At 38.3% G+C, this 16,967-nt stretch overlaps 1 protein-coding gene and 1 long non-coding RNA gene across 2 annotated transcripts in view; both read right to left on the bottom strand.

The window, feature by feature from the left end:
* The window catches only part of DOK6 (docking protein 6), a 435,938-nt gene that overhangs the window by 359,230 nt on the left and 59,741 nt on the right, over positions 1-16,967 (bottom strand). The gene's annotated exons all lie outside the window — the stretch shown is intronic.
* Positions 13,706-15,494, bottom strand: LOC115895458. The gene is made up of 2 exons (XR_004055626.1): positions 15,281-15,494; positions 13,706-13,840 (listed from the first exon to the last, which is right to left on the bottom strand). It is a non-coding gene; the product is annotated as an uncharacterized LOC115895458 (long non-coding RNA).

Here is a 16,967-nt window from a genome sequence, read left to right as displayed (position 1 = left end):
TATACACATATTCTTTTTGCTTTTGTCATCATTTCATTCTAGAGGTAAAGAAAGAAAAGCAAGTTGGAGACTGTTCACGAAAATATTTCCAAAGGTTATATTATTAAATTTATTTTACTTTATAGTGGCAGAGGAGGTGAAGGAAGAGAAAAATTTAATGGATCTCATCCTGACTGTGTTTAGGGCAAGATATATTGTATATTTTACTTCTAAATTTTCAGTGAAATCAGAGAACATCTTGTCTAGTCATTTAAATCTGACCAGGTAATTTTTTTCATTCCTAGAACATTACCAATTTCTGTCTTCCTAAGACAGACAAAGCCAGTGAACCAACAGTCAACAAGGCCTTTCTTCACTCCTCTGAAGGGTCTTAGAACAAAATGGCACAAAAAAGGATTAAGCCTTCACTTCTTAGGCACAGACTTGGGGTCAGGGAACAATTAGGGGATTCAACGGCAGGATATCCTATGCCCTCTTGGCTTTATTCTGCTTCCATGGGTCAGAGTGAAATGGCCAGCTGAAAGAGGCAATGCCTCTTCAATGGTCTGGGGTAAAGGATCTTTTCTTCTTTTTTAATCTCCTATCTGTAAAGAGACTTCATAAAGCACACTAAAATAGATTTCTGAGAAAAACACATATATATGATATAGACAGCATTAAAAATACATAATTCGATCCAACAGATCTAAAATCATGACAAATTTCTAGCAAGGCTTTCAGTACGTCCTCTCACTTGCTGCCCTTGCTCGCCATGGAACCACTGGGAATCCAGGAGCATTGCTGTTACATCACCTGCTGAACAGCTGATTCCACACACCCCAATCCAAATCCCAAAGGGATGTGCAAACGATCTATTGTGAAGAGACAAGTGACCCTCACTATTAGTGGACCCCGTATTTGCAAATTCTCCCGCTCATTACAAAGCATTTGCAACCCCCCAATGAATACTCAGTGCACTTTCTCGGAAAGAGAAAGGGAGAAATCTGAGTCACCCACCGCACAAGTTTCCCAGTTGAAGCCCAGCAGACGACGCTCTTCCTTCCTCTTCCAGCTCTCAAGTGTCTTTCCTAGAGGTCTATTTATTAGTCATGATTTCCCTATTTTTGCACTTTTTCTTGGCGATTTCACCGTTTAAATGACTCCTAAGCACAGTGCTGAAGTGCTATCCAGGGCTCCTAAGCAGGAGAAGGCTGTGGTGCACCTTAAGGAGGAAATATGATTAGATAAGCTTAGCTCAGGCATGAGTTACAGTGCTGCTGGCCGTGAGTTCAATGTTAATGAATCAAGAACATGTATTACGTAAGATGTTTTTCAATAGAAACACACTCAAAACAAGTTTCTGTATTGATCCGTGGGTAAAAATGTTGTGACCTGAGGCTCTTAGAACCCAACTCTCTATTTCCTCCAGGAGCAATGGTTCAGTATTACTTGATGACAGACAAAGCTTAAAAGCCTTCTAGATTTTGCCATATTAGTTATTTGATTCATTGAACTAATACAAAATACAAACCCCGAAAATGTCTGAAAGTATTTTAGGACAGTGCTATAAAAGGAAGATAGTTTCTAAATTTAGGCTTTGTTCCCATCAGCAAAAATAAATCAACTGAGGATCTCTATACAGACATTTGAAGCTGAAACATTTATTTGGATTCCTTCTATAAAATAAACATCTCAGTTACTTAAAGCAAAGAAAGCATTGAGTCTTTTAGAGACATATACATATTACATAGAAACCAGTTGATCAAAATGCTTTCTAAGAATAACATTTCAGCCAGCCTCAGATTTTAGAGACCTATTGAACATTTAATTTTTTATGGAAAGACTCAGGCCTTAGGATTTATAAATTAAGTGAACAATAATTCAATATATATTAGGGTTACAATGATATCCATCAAGAGCAGGATCCCTCAACTTCTTGCTTTCTGAGGCAACAGATAAAGAAAACATTAGGATTAATCGTTAAACTGTTAAACATCTTTGCTAATTTAAAAAATAAAAATATGTAGATATTTAAGTTAGTCAAGCGAACAAACCCAGTTTGGCATATAGATTAATGAATGGAAAAATTATATTAATCACTAAAGGAAAGCAATTAATGACGGAGATGCCACAACCAGTATGAAAAAACCACAAAGACTAATGCATCTCTAACCCTTTTCATTTCTAAATTTTGTTTAGGCAAGCATGAGTAAAACCTGCATGCCTGCTAAGGCACTGTTGTAATTAAGCCAGTCTATTCTGCAAACTTATTATCACAATCTGGAGGGAAGACTTTCTTGAGCTTTGAACGGCACCTGCAGTTCACCGAGCAGAACGGAGTTACAAGGACTCCAGTGTTACAAGGGATCAGAAGAAAGCAGTAGCCAAGAAAAGCAAAGACTAGGAGAGGAAATCAGCAGACAAGTGAGTGCTTCATAGTCTGTCCCAATGCTATGAAAAGATAGATGCCCATTCCTTCCAAAGAGGCTGAAACAGCTTTCAAGAGAGTGGCTTTCTAAGATTACATTTTGTAAAAAGAATGAGTCTTCTGAGATAGATGGGGCCTCAAAACTCTACCATCAAATAACATTACTGTATCATTAAAGAACAGCAATTATTCCTTTGTGGCAATTGTGAATGACAGTTCATTTCTGATTTGGCTCTCAGCTTGACTGTTGTTGGTGTATAGGAATACTAGTTATTTCTGCACACTGATTTTTTGTATCCTGAGACTTTGTTGAAGTTTATTAGCTTAAGAAGCTTTTGGGCTGTGACTATGGGTGTTTTCTAGATATAGGTTCATGCAGGGACATGGGTAGAGCTGGAGGCCGTTATCCTTAGCAAACTAACAGAGGAACAGAAAACAAAATACTAAATTTTCTCACTTATAAGTGGGAGCTAAATGATGAGAACACATGGAAAACAATACACACTGGGGCCTATTGGGGGGTGGAGGGTGGGAGGAGGGAAAGTATCCGAAAATATACCTAATGGCTACTACGCTTAATACCTGGGTGATGAAATAATCTGTGTGCCACAAACCCCCATGACACATGTTTACCTATGTAGCAAACCTGCATTTGTACCCTTGAACTTAAAACTTAAACAAATAAAAATAATAAATAATTTTTAAAAGAACAGCATTTAGTGAATTACTGTATTTAAAGGTTCTTTTAAATTACAGAACTCATATTTCTTACATAACTTTTTTGACTTCCTCCTTTTTCATACAGTTTCTTATTTTGTAGAATAATTTTTATTACAGAGGCTCCTAGCTAGCAGAGATATACATAAGATACACAAACTAAAACTTCTAAAATGGATCATTTTTATGCTGCTACAAAATATTTGTTTTGTCATTTCCAATTTTACTATATATTCTCACTTTGGTAATGGGCTTAATGTTCCAAATTCCATGTGATACAAACATACATGAAGTTAATTTTTCTTCAATTCTTTCCCCAAAATTGCTGTAAGAAAATTGTCAGGTCCCATTCTATTTAACACTTGGATGAACCCCTCCCTAGTTTTGTGATAATTTTCCATTTGGAAGACTCATGCCAAGCCCAGTTTAAAATCACCATCACACATGTGACTGACATCTCAGCTCCTCTCTACTCTCAGATATGAACCTCAAGGGATGTGAACGAGAAAGGGCTTGGTCATTTCCATCCTTCTCTTCCAAGTGCCTGATGACAGAAGGTGTGTGCTGGTTTTGGCTGGGTCTCCCAATCCTCTACCAAAGTTTTACTCCTCTAGTGCTGAATTTATTTATTTCTTTATTTATTTGTCATTGCCCAGGCTGGAGTGTAGTGGCATGATCTTGGCTCACTGCAACCTCCACTTCCTGGGTTCAAGCAATTCTCCTGCCTCAGCCTCCCGAGTACCTGGGATTACAGGCATAAGCCACCACACCTGGGTAATTTTTGTATTTTTAGTAGAGACAGGGTTTTGCCATGTTGGCCAGGCTGGTCTTGAACTCCTGATCTCAGGTAATCCACCCACCTTGGCCCCGCAATGTGCTGGGATTACAGGCATGAGCCACCGTGCCTGGCCTGGCACTGAATTTAAAGAGAAGTGGGAGAAGGGCAAATATCTCTTTCTTTCACTTCTCACTTTAGAGGTAGAGATACTGGGCTTCTCTGGCCATCCAGTCATCTGAGGACCATGTGTGAGTTCTTCACACGATCATGTGAAAGTTCCTCCAGAGCCTTTCTTATGCACAGTTCCCTGACATGGGACATATTCTACCCATCTCCATTGCCTGAACAGTAAAACCTGCCCTCACCAATATCACATACCTGGATTATTGTTGTCCCTCAGCCTATAGATCTGTGCCTATTTTAAAATCGTCACGCTGTATCGTGACCTCAGTCATATCAAAGTCCTATCTCCATATCTCCGTCTCCATGTGTGTAAGACATTGCTCACTACATCAAGATGCCTTCAAATAGCAAAACACAGACAGATTATGCAATATCATTTTGTTCAACTGACAAACATATCTTAATTCAAAGAGATTAGATGCGTCACTAGGGGTAGGTAGTTTGATGTAAATTCAGAGAATATTAATTACAGAAGAAGACTACAGAAATATTTTAGAAGATCTTAAAATATATTAGGTATATTTTAGAAATATTTTAGATACTTTAGATACCTCATTTCTACAGATTAATTTAGTCAGGGATATGTAAGTAGCAAATACAAAATCTGGTTCTTGCCAATAGTATAGTCAAGATTCATATCTTGGACACTCATTTTATCATATCATAATGAGTGGCAAACTTTTCATCTCAAAAGTTAGATGACATTTGGGAAATAAAAAGAAACAGTTACCCACATGTATCATTTATTAGCTTTAATCTTTTAAATTATACACCAATAACGATATTTAAAATGATACAGAGTCCATAAGATATTTTTTAAAAACTAAAATTTATCATGCATCTTAAAGTTAAACTTGTTTTGAGTTATCACTACTACTAACTCGTATTTATTTTACCATTTCAAGCAGTGCATATTTGACTAATAAAAAGGCATTCAGTTTTGTTAATATGTCAACAAATAGGCTGTAACACCTCATTAGTTTAGATGCTGGAGAAATAAATGAGTTTTGAGTGTGCCAATTTACTAATAAGTTTGGAAATTGACTTGTTCCCTCTTGATTTGTGTCTAAATGTATTAACGCTTCTGATAATTAAATTAAAATCAGGTCCCTACCACACACTCACAAGAGACTAAACAGATGCAAAAGAAATGTTTAATCATATTAGTGGCATCTTTCATTCAAAGCACTTTATGAAATTTTAAGCAATTCACTCAATTATTTTTATATCTCAACTTAAAAGAGTATTAAATACCTTTTTTCTGCTCATGGGAAGAAATTATAATTCCATTCCAACTGAGACCACAGGTGACAAGGTGTATTTCTTTTTTGTGTGTGAAAATTTGCCAAAGTTAATGATTACCTGGAGAAGAATATTTTAAGTTATGTAATATTAACTTCTATTAATGAATTGGTTCCTTCCAAAGAGCTCATAATTAATCCTGTAAAAGTGTACTATGATGACCGTATTACCAAAAACACATCTGCAGCAAAGTAAAAGCTGAGGAAAAGGTTGCATTCCTGTAATCCTAGAATCCTGCAAAACATGCTTCTACATTTCATATAAAAGGGATATATTAACTGACTCAATATCCCTTTTATATCAAGGGCTAGGCATGGGAATCACATTCTTCCCTTACTCTAGCCCATACTGTAAAATGTATCACATGTTGCCAGCTTTTATACCAGCTCATGTTACTGTATCCTCCCTGGGTCACCTAAGAACTCTTCCTTGATTTTTATTCTCCTAACTTTTCACTGGAATCCTTCAGGGCTAAACTTGTTCACTATGAACTTAATATCTCCACTCCTCTCTTCCCTCTGGCATGTACCCTATTTCCTGGTTTATTCTATTTTAGTTTATAATAACCACTAGTTCCTGAGAATAGGCAACATGCATTTATCTTTTAGTTACAAGCTTCCTTACCACCCAACGCAAGCATTCTTCAGTGTGCTGAGCACTCAAAAAAACAGTTTAGCAAAAATGAAACTGACAAAATATCCAAATCAGATGTATACCAAAAGGTCTTAATTTATGTCTTATCTTAATTGAAATCTATACTATAATCTGGTAGTCTTTTTCTGTAACTGAAAACGTGTACTAAATTTGAGAACTATTAAGTGCAATTTTGTATCATAAATAGGATCCTGGTACAGAGAAAAAAAAAATCAGTGGCAAATGTGGCACACATACACCATGGAATACTATGCAGTCATAAAAAAGGATGAGTTTGCGTCCTTTGTAGGGACATGGATGCAGCTGGAAACCATCATTCTTAGCAAACTATCACAAGAAGAGAAAACCAAACACCGCATGTTCTCACTCATAGGTGGGAACTGAACAATGAGATCACTTGGACTCGGGAAGGGGAACATCACACACTGGGGCCTATCATGCGGAGGGGGGAGGGGGGAGGGATTGCATTGGGGAGTTATACATGATATAAATGATGAATTGATGGGTGCTGACGAGTTGATGTGTGCAGCACACCAACCTGGCACAAGTATACATATGTAACAAACCTGCACGTTATGCACATGTACCCTAGAACTTAAAGTATAATAAAAATAAATAAATAAATAAATAAATCAGTGGCAAAGCCCATGATATCCAAGTAAAGTGCGGAGTTTAGTTAATAGTAATGTACCAACATTAGTTTCTTAGTTTTAATAAATGTATCATGGTAATGGATGATGTTAACTTTAGAGGATACTGGATAAATAGTAAACTCTCTGTACAATCTTTGTGAATTTTCTGTGAATTAAAAGTTATTCCAATAAAAAATCATGAAATAAATGTGTATTATCAGAATCAGAAAACAACGCTAATCTTACAATGGCATATATTGAATTTGTTTCTCAAAGAAAATGATGAAATTGACTGAGCAGGCTGTAGTTAGGAAACTAGAACATTATTTTTTCCCATGTTTTTTAGATTAGGAAATAAAACAGTAAGTTTAAAGTGACTACTTTCTAATAATGATTTAAATAAAACAAAGGAGAGGAGAGAGGAAAAGGAAGGGGAGGGGAGGAGGAACCAAATTAGATAGGTGTCAGATTAGAAACTGAAGCCCTAAAACATGGATTTATGTTCAACGTGCAAGAAAATTCCTTAGATAAATGATGGCTGATATAATTTAACAAGCAAATGCCCTGTGCTAAAATAAGACTGCTAATCTAATTTTTAAACTATGCACGAAATATTGTTAAGTCTAGTGCTCAAAACAGCTGATTTGGAAAGCCTCTTCTCTCTTTCACCACACTGAGCTAATGGGAGTATAGAATAAACACACGCATATCCATGTATTTTGGGAAGTATAGATTAATTTATCAGTGCTATGAACATTCATACTTGAATGCTCAATTTAAGGTAATATTAGTGTAATTTTCTGTAGCTTAAAAGAAAGACAATATAGGTTTTCCTTACCATTTGTTCATGATAATACTTTTTTTAATTGCATTCACCACTGAAAAATTTTATGACAGATTCAGCCTAAATGAGATCAAAGCTAAAGGATCAAATACTATAGCAGTGTGCTTTTCACAGTTAGGTTTAAATAAACCAAATGTAGAAGGAAGATGACAGATATGAAAACATGATTTTAAGGTCAAATTCATGCTAATATGTAAGGTTATCTTGGCCGTTAAACTGATAAATGAATATTGATCATGCAGGAAAACACTTTAAAAGTTATCAATGTTCAAAAATTTTTCTTTGAAATTTCTATAGAGTCATAGTATACCTAACCAAAAACAAGAATTGGGTCATCTTTGAATTTTAAAACATGCATAGAGTAGCCTGTACTAAATATACATTAGCTTCTATTTAAATATAAAATGAATAATGTTTTAGAGAAATGGAGGAATAAATACTGTTTATTTGCATATCAGGACTTCATATTTTGGGGGGTTTTAGAAACTCAAGTCACAGCTATTGAAAAAAATGAATGGTACAGTTAGACTCCCTCTTGCTTTAAGCTTTCCATTGCTATGGCAAACAAAGAAATACAATTAGAGACATAGTTTTATTTGATCAAAAATACAAAACATACCCTTTTTGATCATGATGAAAGTTAAGGACCACTTGCTCCCAGGTGACATCCTAACTCACTGCAGCTTCCAATGGGACAAACTTGTCTCAGCAATCTGTGGAACGGATGCTTTGGGCTTAGAATGGATCTGAAAACTTGCTTCCACACTTGTGGGCTGATAGGCTCCCCCAAAAGATAAATGTTGTTCTAAAGTGTATTGCAAACTGCAAATATGTATTTCAAACAGCACTGTCACCACGGGATTGTCATATAAAGCACACAACAATATGCAGTCATCCATATACCAAATCTATATTTAAAAATAATACTATTTTTATGCTACAAGTAGCCTATTATATTTATAAATCAGTGATGGGGTTGTGCACAGCACTCACATAATGAAGACCTCAGGTAAAGCATATATCACCTGACTAATCCAAGTAATCTTTTACTGTGTACATAACCATGGGAACTATAAGTTCTACTGGTCCCTTTAGATTCCTTCACTCTCATTGTTCTCTGTCCTGCTGTCCTGGAGGCTGGTCTTCATGGATTGCTGGAGAACGTTCCATGCTTCCAATTGGGTTCTGACAAAAGAAAGTGCCAGCAAGAGATGAGAGAAAGCAAGGAGGAGTGCTGCTTATTCCCTCACTCCCTCTCTGCAGGCTGTAGTCGGCTCTGCTAATTGCTCCCTGCTATCTCTTCTCCTCAAGCCTGATTCCTGATGGGTGGCCCCTTTCTCAAGGTCAACTCCAATGAGAGTCACCAATCCCTTCTCTCCTCCTGTAGGCCTGGTGGTGGCAGAGGTCACCTCCTGCTTTCTCCTCCTTTTGGTTGCCCTAACCTGTCTATTAACTGCCTTGTCCAGAGTAAGGCTTCTCTAATCCCTCCTTCTGAGAACACCTTCTATTTCCTTCGGGAACCCTGGCTGATGAAGTGATGATTACGCGTGCCTTCCAAGAATCCCTCTGATTTCTCTTCCGCTCTTGAGAAAACAAAAACAAAATTCCTGAGTTCTCAGGCACTGACATTCAATACTAGACAAAGAGTTTAGAATACCTAGAAAATGTTTTACTCTTATGTATACTCTTCATGTAGAAAAAATTCACATATATCGGTACATCCAGAAAACAAAACCCATTCTTACATCCTAGGGAAAAATAATATATGATAAACTCACAAAAAAACTGCCTGTGAAGACTTTCATTTAGAATGTTGGGCAGCAAGTGAATTAACGCAGAAATAGAAAACCAAATACCCCATGTTCTCATTTGTAAGTAAGTGGAACCTCCACCACCCCTAGGCCTCATGGATATAAAGATGGCAACAACAGACACTGGGGACTACTGGAGTTGAGAAGGGGTAGGAAGGAGAGCGGCAAGGGTTGAAAAATGATTGGGTACTATGCTTACTGCCAGGGTGATGCAATCAATCAGACTCCAAACTTCAGCATCACACAGTATACCCAGGTAACAAACTTACACATGTGCCCCTTAAATCAAAAATAAAAGTTAAAACAATAAAAATAATTTAAAAAGTTAGATAGCTATGATAAGTACCTCATATTGTTTAATGTGTGTTTAGTAAAACTGGAAAGTTAACTTGTGTCTAATAGAATGAAATTTTTTTTTCTAGTGAAAGCAAGTAGGAATAGTTGTTGCATATTTACTGGAAGAGCTGATATATCTAAAGTGAACAATGACTTTTCAAGATATGTATGAACAAGATAGAAAGTGAACAATGAATTTTCAAGATACATAGCTTGGGATGATGGCGGGAAAAATAGAGCTTTCTTATTTCCAGGAACACAGTTCGAGGTAAAGGCAGGCCATCTAACTGAGGGTTCACATAGGAAAGTATGTTCAGCAATAGTTGGCAGTACCGAAAATGCTGAATTTCTCTCTGCAAAGGTTAAACTATTTGCCAATTCTGTGATATTTTTTTTTCCGATTTTTTGTTTCATACTTCTAATGTCAAATTACTTGACTTTTTGCAGTCTCATTATGGGAACATTTCTAAATACTAAGTGGGAATTTGTAATTAATATTAGTGCATTTCCACTGGATCCAATCCTAATGCTCAGTGTTACTGCATGCCCTTGGAAACTACTTATTCCTGATAAGATCAATACTTTTGTTTTTCCAACTTTACTCTGTGAAAGTAAGATTCCAATATTCTTCTCTACTGAACCACATTTTCTTTTTTCCACTATGGTGGAATATGTTATACAAATGCTTATTCTGTTGTGCTACAGTTGATTAAATTCCTAAAATACGTAACTGGTATTTATTAGCTACATCATCCCTTCAGGAGTGATTTAGTGAGTTTTGTTCTTGATATGTTAAAGTCAATGCAAAATGTACCCTTCTGGAACTCGGAAGTGAAATAATTGGTTCAGGTTTTATATTTTTTGTTATACAAAAACATAAATTTTTAAAATGAATAATTTTTAAGTATCTACCATGGATATATTATTGTTAAAACATTACGTTCTGTGACATTGTTTAATTTACTGCAAGTTTTTGCTATAGATAATTAAAATCACAGGCTGTAGGTCTTCTAAAGGGGCTATTTCCATTTGTTAACAAGAATTACAAACCTGAATTGATTTTTGTTTTGACAAGAATTATTCTAGCTCTGAATATACTGACTGTGAAATTTTGCATTGGGAAAACTTTTGAACTATTTTAGTTTTCCTATGGCCACAGATTTTCTTGCCAAAGCAGGCACTGGCGGTTCCCCAGGGAGTGGTATATAAGTTGGTTCAAAATCGAAAAATGGCATTATAAGAAGTTTCAACACATTTTCCAGTGAATGGTCCTTTGGAATACATTAAGCCATGTACAAACCGTATCAAAAGTCAAATGCAAATTGCTTATAGATAAAATTTTTATTTTAAAGATCTAAGCACATTTTCTGATGAGTCTCAAACGAACAATTCTTATTGATATTAGAACAAAGCAAGCAAGAGTTGCCCTATAACTGAAAAATTCAGCGTCAGGGTCATTCAATCTTTCAAAGCTCTTCTGCTTCTCCAATGTTTAGGGGGGCACGATGCTTTTATAATTGTTCACACATGATTTCAAGAAGGAAAGCAAAAAAGGAAAATGAAAGAGAGAGAGGAAGAATGGAAGGGGGATGGAGAAAAAGGGAGAAGAAAGGAGAGGAAAGAAGAAAGAGCAAAAAGCAGAGTGTGAGAGAAGGGGAGAGGGAGGAAAGAAGGAAGGAAGCCCCCCTTAACCAAGGACACACATAGAATAAAATCTATGTTAACATATGAGGGATTTAAAAATATTTTGCAATGTATTTTCATTTCCTAAACATTCTACTTTAATAAAGCTTCTTTCCATAATTTTTGGCTTCAACAGAAGGAAAGAAAGGTGTGACTGTGTCTGAAAGCTGACTTTCTTGAATTTTCACTGAGTCTTAAAAGCCTGTGTGCATGGGGGAAAGGTGTGCACTTCCAGTAGGGCTGTGAAAGAAAAACCCAGATAGGGTGGATAGGAAGCTAAAAGCAAGAGGGACAGCACAGAAGGAACGTATCCTGCTTCTATTTGTAATCGTAGGAGACAGTTTCCCTCCAGTGGATTCCATAGCAAGACATGTGGTCAAAGCCATTTAAAATCATTACATAGATTATTTGGTTGGGAAAGAACATGAAATAGTGGTCTTGAGTCTCTTTCCCTCAGCAACATTGTAACTATGGAAGGGATTCAAAAATCCCTGCATATGCCCTTGCAAGGACATGGGACTGGTCTGCCAGCAAGCCACTATGGTGAGGGTCTAGTTGTCCCCAGGGCATAGACTGACAGTGCTGGGTGCAAGACAGACTCCAGATAGAAAATACAGCTGATATGTAGGGATCTTCAATGGCTGCAAGAAATCAGGTGAGTCTGAGTTAACAGGGACCACTCTAACTAGTGGGGGAATACAAGGGAACATGATGTCACCATTGTGATTTTATAAATTGATGGGGCCTTTTAACATCTTTTTAATATTTAAATTTTCACTTAAAATTGTCTAAAAATCAGGGTTGCCATATTTAATAAATAAAAGTACAAATAAATTTTATTTGTATTTTTCAATATTTTCAAAAATTATTCATTGTTTACCTGAAATTCAAATTTAACAGTATTCCTATATTTTACTTGGCAAGCCTATTTATAATGAAACAGCAAGTATCAACTTCTCTCTCATCTTTGGAAGGCAGGGTTATACTAGTTTCATAAAATAAAAAATATTCATTTTTTTCCCAACCAAGTTGATACTTGTAACATTTTTATTTTACCGTATGAGCTAAACATAAAATATGTTTTTCTCTCTAACTTACATATTAGCACTGCTATGAAACAAGGGAAGCGAATGCCAGCAACTGTCCTTGAAGAGGTTTCAAATAGTATGAGATTTTTCACCACGGATAAAATCAGAACATACAACAACATGATATGAATGACCTATGTTTGAAATTCTTTGTTTCTTATAAAGAAGTTTTTGAATTGAATAACTTGTCTGCCTCTAGACCAGACTTTGTGACTAAGGACAAATGAAAAGAAGAATAAATGTTTCTTTAAAGAAATAATGAGATCCTACGCACGCGCGTGTGTGTGTGTCTATGTGTATGTATATATGTTTATTAAGTATGTATGCATGTCTGTGCGTGCTTGCGTATATGTGTGTGTGTTTTCAATTCTCCTGATGAGGGATTGGGAAGAAAGGCAAAGAAAAAGATTCTAGAAATAGTTGGAGAACTTCCTTTCTTGTGGGTGTCAGCGAGCACTAGGGATGAGCGGCCCAGAGACCTGGGAGGAGGAGGAAGCCACCTTCTAACTATTGCAACAATGAACAGATAACAACTCCAAGGCCCATGCAATCTAGGAGAGCCCAGGTAGTCGACTTAGCACAGAAATCTGAGACCCTAAACCAACAATATGATGTGCCACCTTTTCTTTTAAGGTCTGCAGGTTCCTGGGGAAATTCTCCTTATAAAGACACTCGGGAGAGTGGTACAGTGCGAGGAAGAAGGGAACCTCATTGTGTGCACAGTAACCTTACCTGGCCCAGCGCTCACACTCAGAATCTGGCCTGAAATACATTGGTAGGCCCACCTGTTTTTATTATATCTCTTTAACCTCAAGTGAAACAGGTATTTTAAGTAGTTTTCTGGCTTTTCCTAAATAAGAATTGGAGGGACTATTTCCTAGGTGAGGTTATGTCTCAGTTTTCTCATAAGTAAAATGGAAATATTTATATTACCTAACTAAAGGGTTGTTTGGGAAAATCATATGAGATAATGCATGATCACAGTCCCTGCTGAGGAGATAAATGTAAACTAGAACAGTAATACTACTACTTATAATTACTCCATAAACAATACTGTAAAGTAAGTAACTGTGCTAGGGGATAAGAAACCAGATTGCTTGAAACTTGAAATAAAAAAGATAGCAAAACAGAATTCATCACTGAGAGTAGAGGCAAACTGTATCAGGTGATTTGGAAGTTTCTCTATATTTCAGGCTCAGCCAAGAACAAGTCTCTATTTGAATAGAGCAAGCGACAGTTTTCCTGAAGCAAATGGCAATTCACTCACTTGCTCATTCGATATTTATTGATTAGACATCTCTTTCAACTGTAATATCACCAGAGCATCTTAAATGGTCTCCCTGATCCTCTTCTCTCTTCTCCCTGCAACCCCCACCCACTTGTAACACAGCAGCCAGATTGTTCTCTAAAGAAAAAAAAAAAACTCATAAATCAGAGACGGTCAAATCCCTGCTTAATACTGTCCAGTGTCTTCTCAGAGAACTGCAGATAAAATCCAAGCAGCGTGCCACGGCTTACAAAGCCCTAGTCAGTCAAGTCTCCCACTGACTTTTCCAAACATGTTATTCAATTCTACCCACCATATTCACTTCATTTTTGTTCCTCAAGTGCACCAAATGTCTCCCTAACCTCCAAAATCACTTATCTGATCCACCGGTGGCTCATCGCCTGGAGCCAGCAGGCGGCCTCCTCAGACAAGAGTCGCCCTTCATCTCCAAAATCACACTTTTTTTTTTTTTTTTTTTTGAGATGGAGTTGTGCTTTTGTTGCCCAGGCTGGAGTGCAATGGCACGATCTCAGCTCACTGCAACCTCTGCCTCCCAGGTTCAAGCGATTCTCCCACCTCAGCCTCCCGAGTAGCTGGAATTACAGGCATGCGCCACCACACCCGGCTAATTTTGTATTTGTAGTAAAGTCGGGGTTTCTCTATATTGGTCAGGCTGGTCTCGAACTCCCGACCTCAGGTGATCCACCCGCCTCGGCCTCCCAAAGTGCTGGGATTACAGGCACAAGTCACCGCGCCCGGCTGCACCACACTTCAAAAAATCCTTCTACAGCATTTATCTTCATCTATTTTTTGTTTACTGTTAAGTATTTACTCTGAGCCCCCTCCTCTAAAACGAAAACTTTAACAGGACCTGACTGCTTTATCCCCAGCACCTAACTCAAAGTCAACAACCACGTTTAATTAATGACAATTTCTTATGCTTTGTTCTCTGCTCGTTTACCAGCATCTTTTCCACACAACCTTCTGAAGACGGCTATATATATATTTCCCCCTCCTCCCCACCCACACACACCATTCAGGCCCCATGTTATTGCCTTTTCTCACAGTCTTGGATACTAAGCAGAGGGAGTTTCCAGGGTGGGGAAGAAAGGGGCAGGGTGGGGTGGGATCCACAATGAGTGAGTCTCATGGGGGTGAGATGGGCAGTGCTGGACCAACAAGTCCTAGAATAAATGACAGAGGGAGGGCCAGGGCATCCTCAGCTCTAAACAGGTGGGCCTGAGGGCCACTGGCACTGAAGGTGTTTGGTTCTCACCCACTCCAGCAGGGCCAGGCCAGAAAAGGAGAGAGTTTCCTGGCTCCAGCATCCCTATATCCAAGTCCTGCAAAGGGGTCTCTTGTTTGGCTATGAGATGAACAAAGATAGCTCAGAAGCTCCTAGCTTCCAGAGTTACGTGGGGCTGGGCCTGAGAAAAGCCGGGAGGTCAGCAAGGGTGAACGAAGGGAAGTCGTTGCTTTCTGGAAGACTAGCACCTCAGAGCCTGCTTAAACCGTTTTCCCGCCTGCTGACCCCTGGACTGGGGCCAGACTGGCACATGCCAAGGAATGGGTACACACCATTCCTCTTGTGAAGTTCACAAAATACAGATTGGTCAGCAGAGGGAAAAGATCATAATGCTGAGGTGGCAGTGGCCTGTTTTTTCAAAATTAATTTCCCCGTGGAGATGGGTGGAAAGTTGAAGTTGTAGTTGGTGCACGCTAAGGCTGGATACCCAGCGGGTAAGGAAGATCGGGCACTTGGTTCAAGTAGGCCCTGATGAGATAAGGTTGGAGCCCACGCTGAAGAGCACCCGAGCGAGCGGCCCAGACGCAGATGCCTTCCTGGGGAAGGGTCCGCACAAACAGTCCTTAAAGGCGCAGCTGCAGTAGCCAGTGGCACCGGATACAGTGGCGGCGCCTTTGCCGTGCTCCACCCGCCTCTGGCTCCTATCCAACCTCCTGGCCTCTAGTGTCCTGCCCTTTTGTATTTTCGGCCACGAAGTTCACGGCCTCCCCACAGCAGGGGATCACGGGGGCAGCAGCGCCCAGACTCTGGCAAAGGCAGCCTGTGCCGGCAGGAAGTAGACGAGCAGCACCAGGCCCCAGATGAGCACGCAGGGACCCATGATGTTTGTGACTTCCGGCAGATGATGAGCAAGTGGATGACGTCAGTCTCCCCTGGGGTGTCTGCGGCGCCACTTTGGTGGCGGCCGCCGATCACCCCCGGGGAAGGTTAAAGATTATACGAGTTTTCAAATAAAAACCACACACACACACACACACACACACACAAAACATAATTATCATCTCCATGAATTTTTAAATTACCTTTCCCTATCCTGCAGCGCAAACACACAGTTAAAATGATATGCATTTGATATAGTTTATTATTGAAGTGAAGGGTGAGAATAAAAAGCATTTAAACTTGTATAAATCTAATAATTACTAGTAATAAATAAAATAAGGTAAAATCTCCTTATTTTAAGAAATTATCAGTACTCAGCACACACTAAATATTTAAAAATCTGTATTTCTAGTTCTGACTCCTTGGGCGCTTACCCCACAGTTGCTGGTTGCCATTCCATGTCATTCTTCCTCTTTATGTTACTCTGAAGTCACTATCAGCAATATCAAAGTCATTCACTTCCTAAGCAAACCCGTGGTTCCTTCAGTAGCACCATCTTCATCCTCTCCCCTGACCTAGCATATCAGATAGAGAGGATATCATTTTCAAAATGTAATTCCTCGCACACCTCCTTTGTCCCAAATATCCAAGCAGTCATAAAATCAGGGTGCAGCTTACTCTGAAGTGTGTCACAATTTCCTCCTTCGCTTTTATTTTTAAAAATCTCCATTTTTATCCAGAGCTGTATCTCTCTGGTAGTATTCAAGTTTGTCTTTATATTCTAAATTCTTTCTGCTCTAGTCCATCTTCCATGCAGCCGCAATAAATTTTTCAAATCTATGACTACTACATACCTAATCTAAGTTTGCAACCTAAAATTGTATATATCTTATGAGATTGTATATCATATAAGATTGTCTATCATATGAGATATGAAATATTTTTAAGATCTTTCAACTTCTATTTCTCTATCCAGCCACATCCCTGCTTCTCATATCTCAGAAAATAGAGCACAGATAAACTGACAGACTATGTGGGAAATCTATATACCAAGCCATACACTCCTCAAGGATACAGACCCTGCCAATTACCTCACAGAGGACCTGTTGTATAGCAGGCAGTTGAATTTATAGTGTGTCT

This window comes from Rhinopithecus roxellana, chromosome 21 (assembly GCF_007565055.1).
Source record: "Rhinopithecus roxellana isolate Shanxi Qingling chromosome 21, ASM756505v1, whole genome shotgun sequence".
Classification (NCBI taxonomy): Eukaryota; Metazoa; Chordata; class Mammalia; order Primates; family Cercopithecidae; genus Rhinopithecus; species Rhinopithecus roxellana.
The sequence above is the reverse complement of the archived record's forward strand: the minus strand, read 5'-3'. Positions and strand labels throughout refer to the sequence as shown.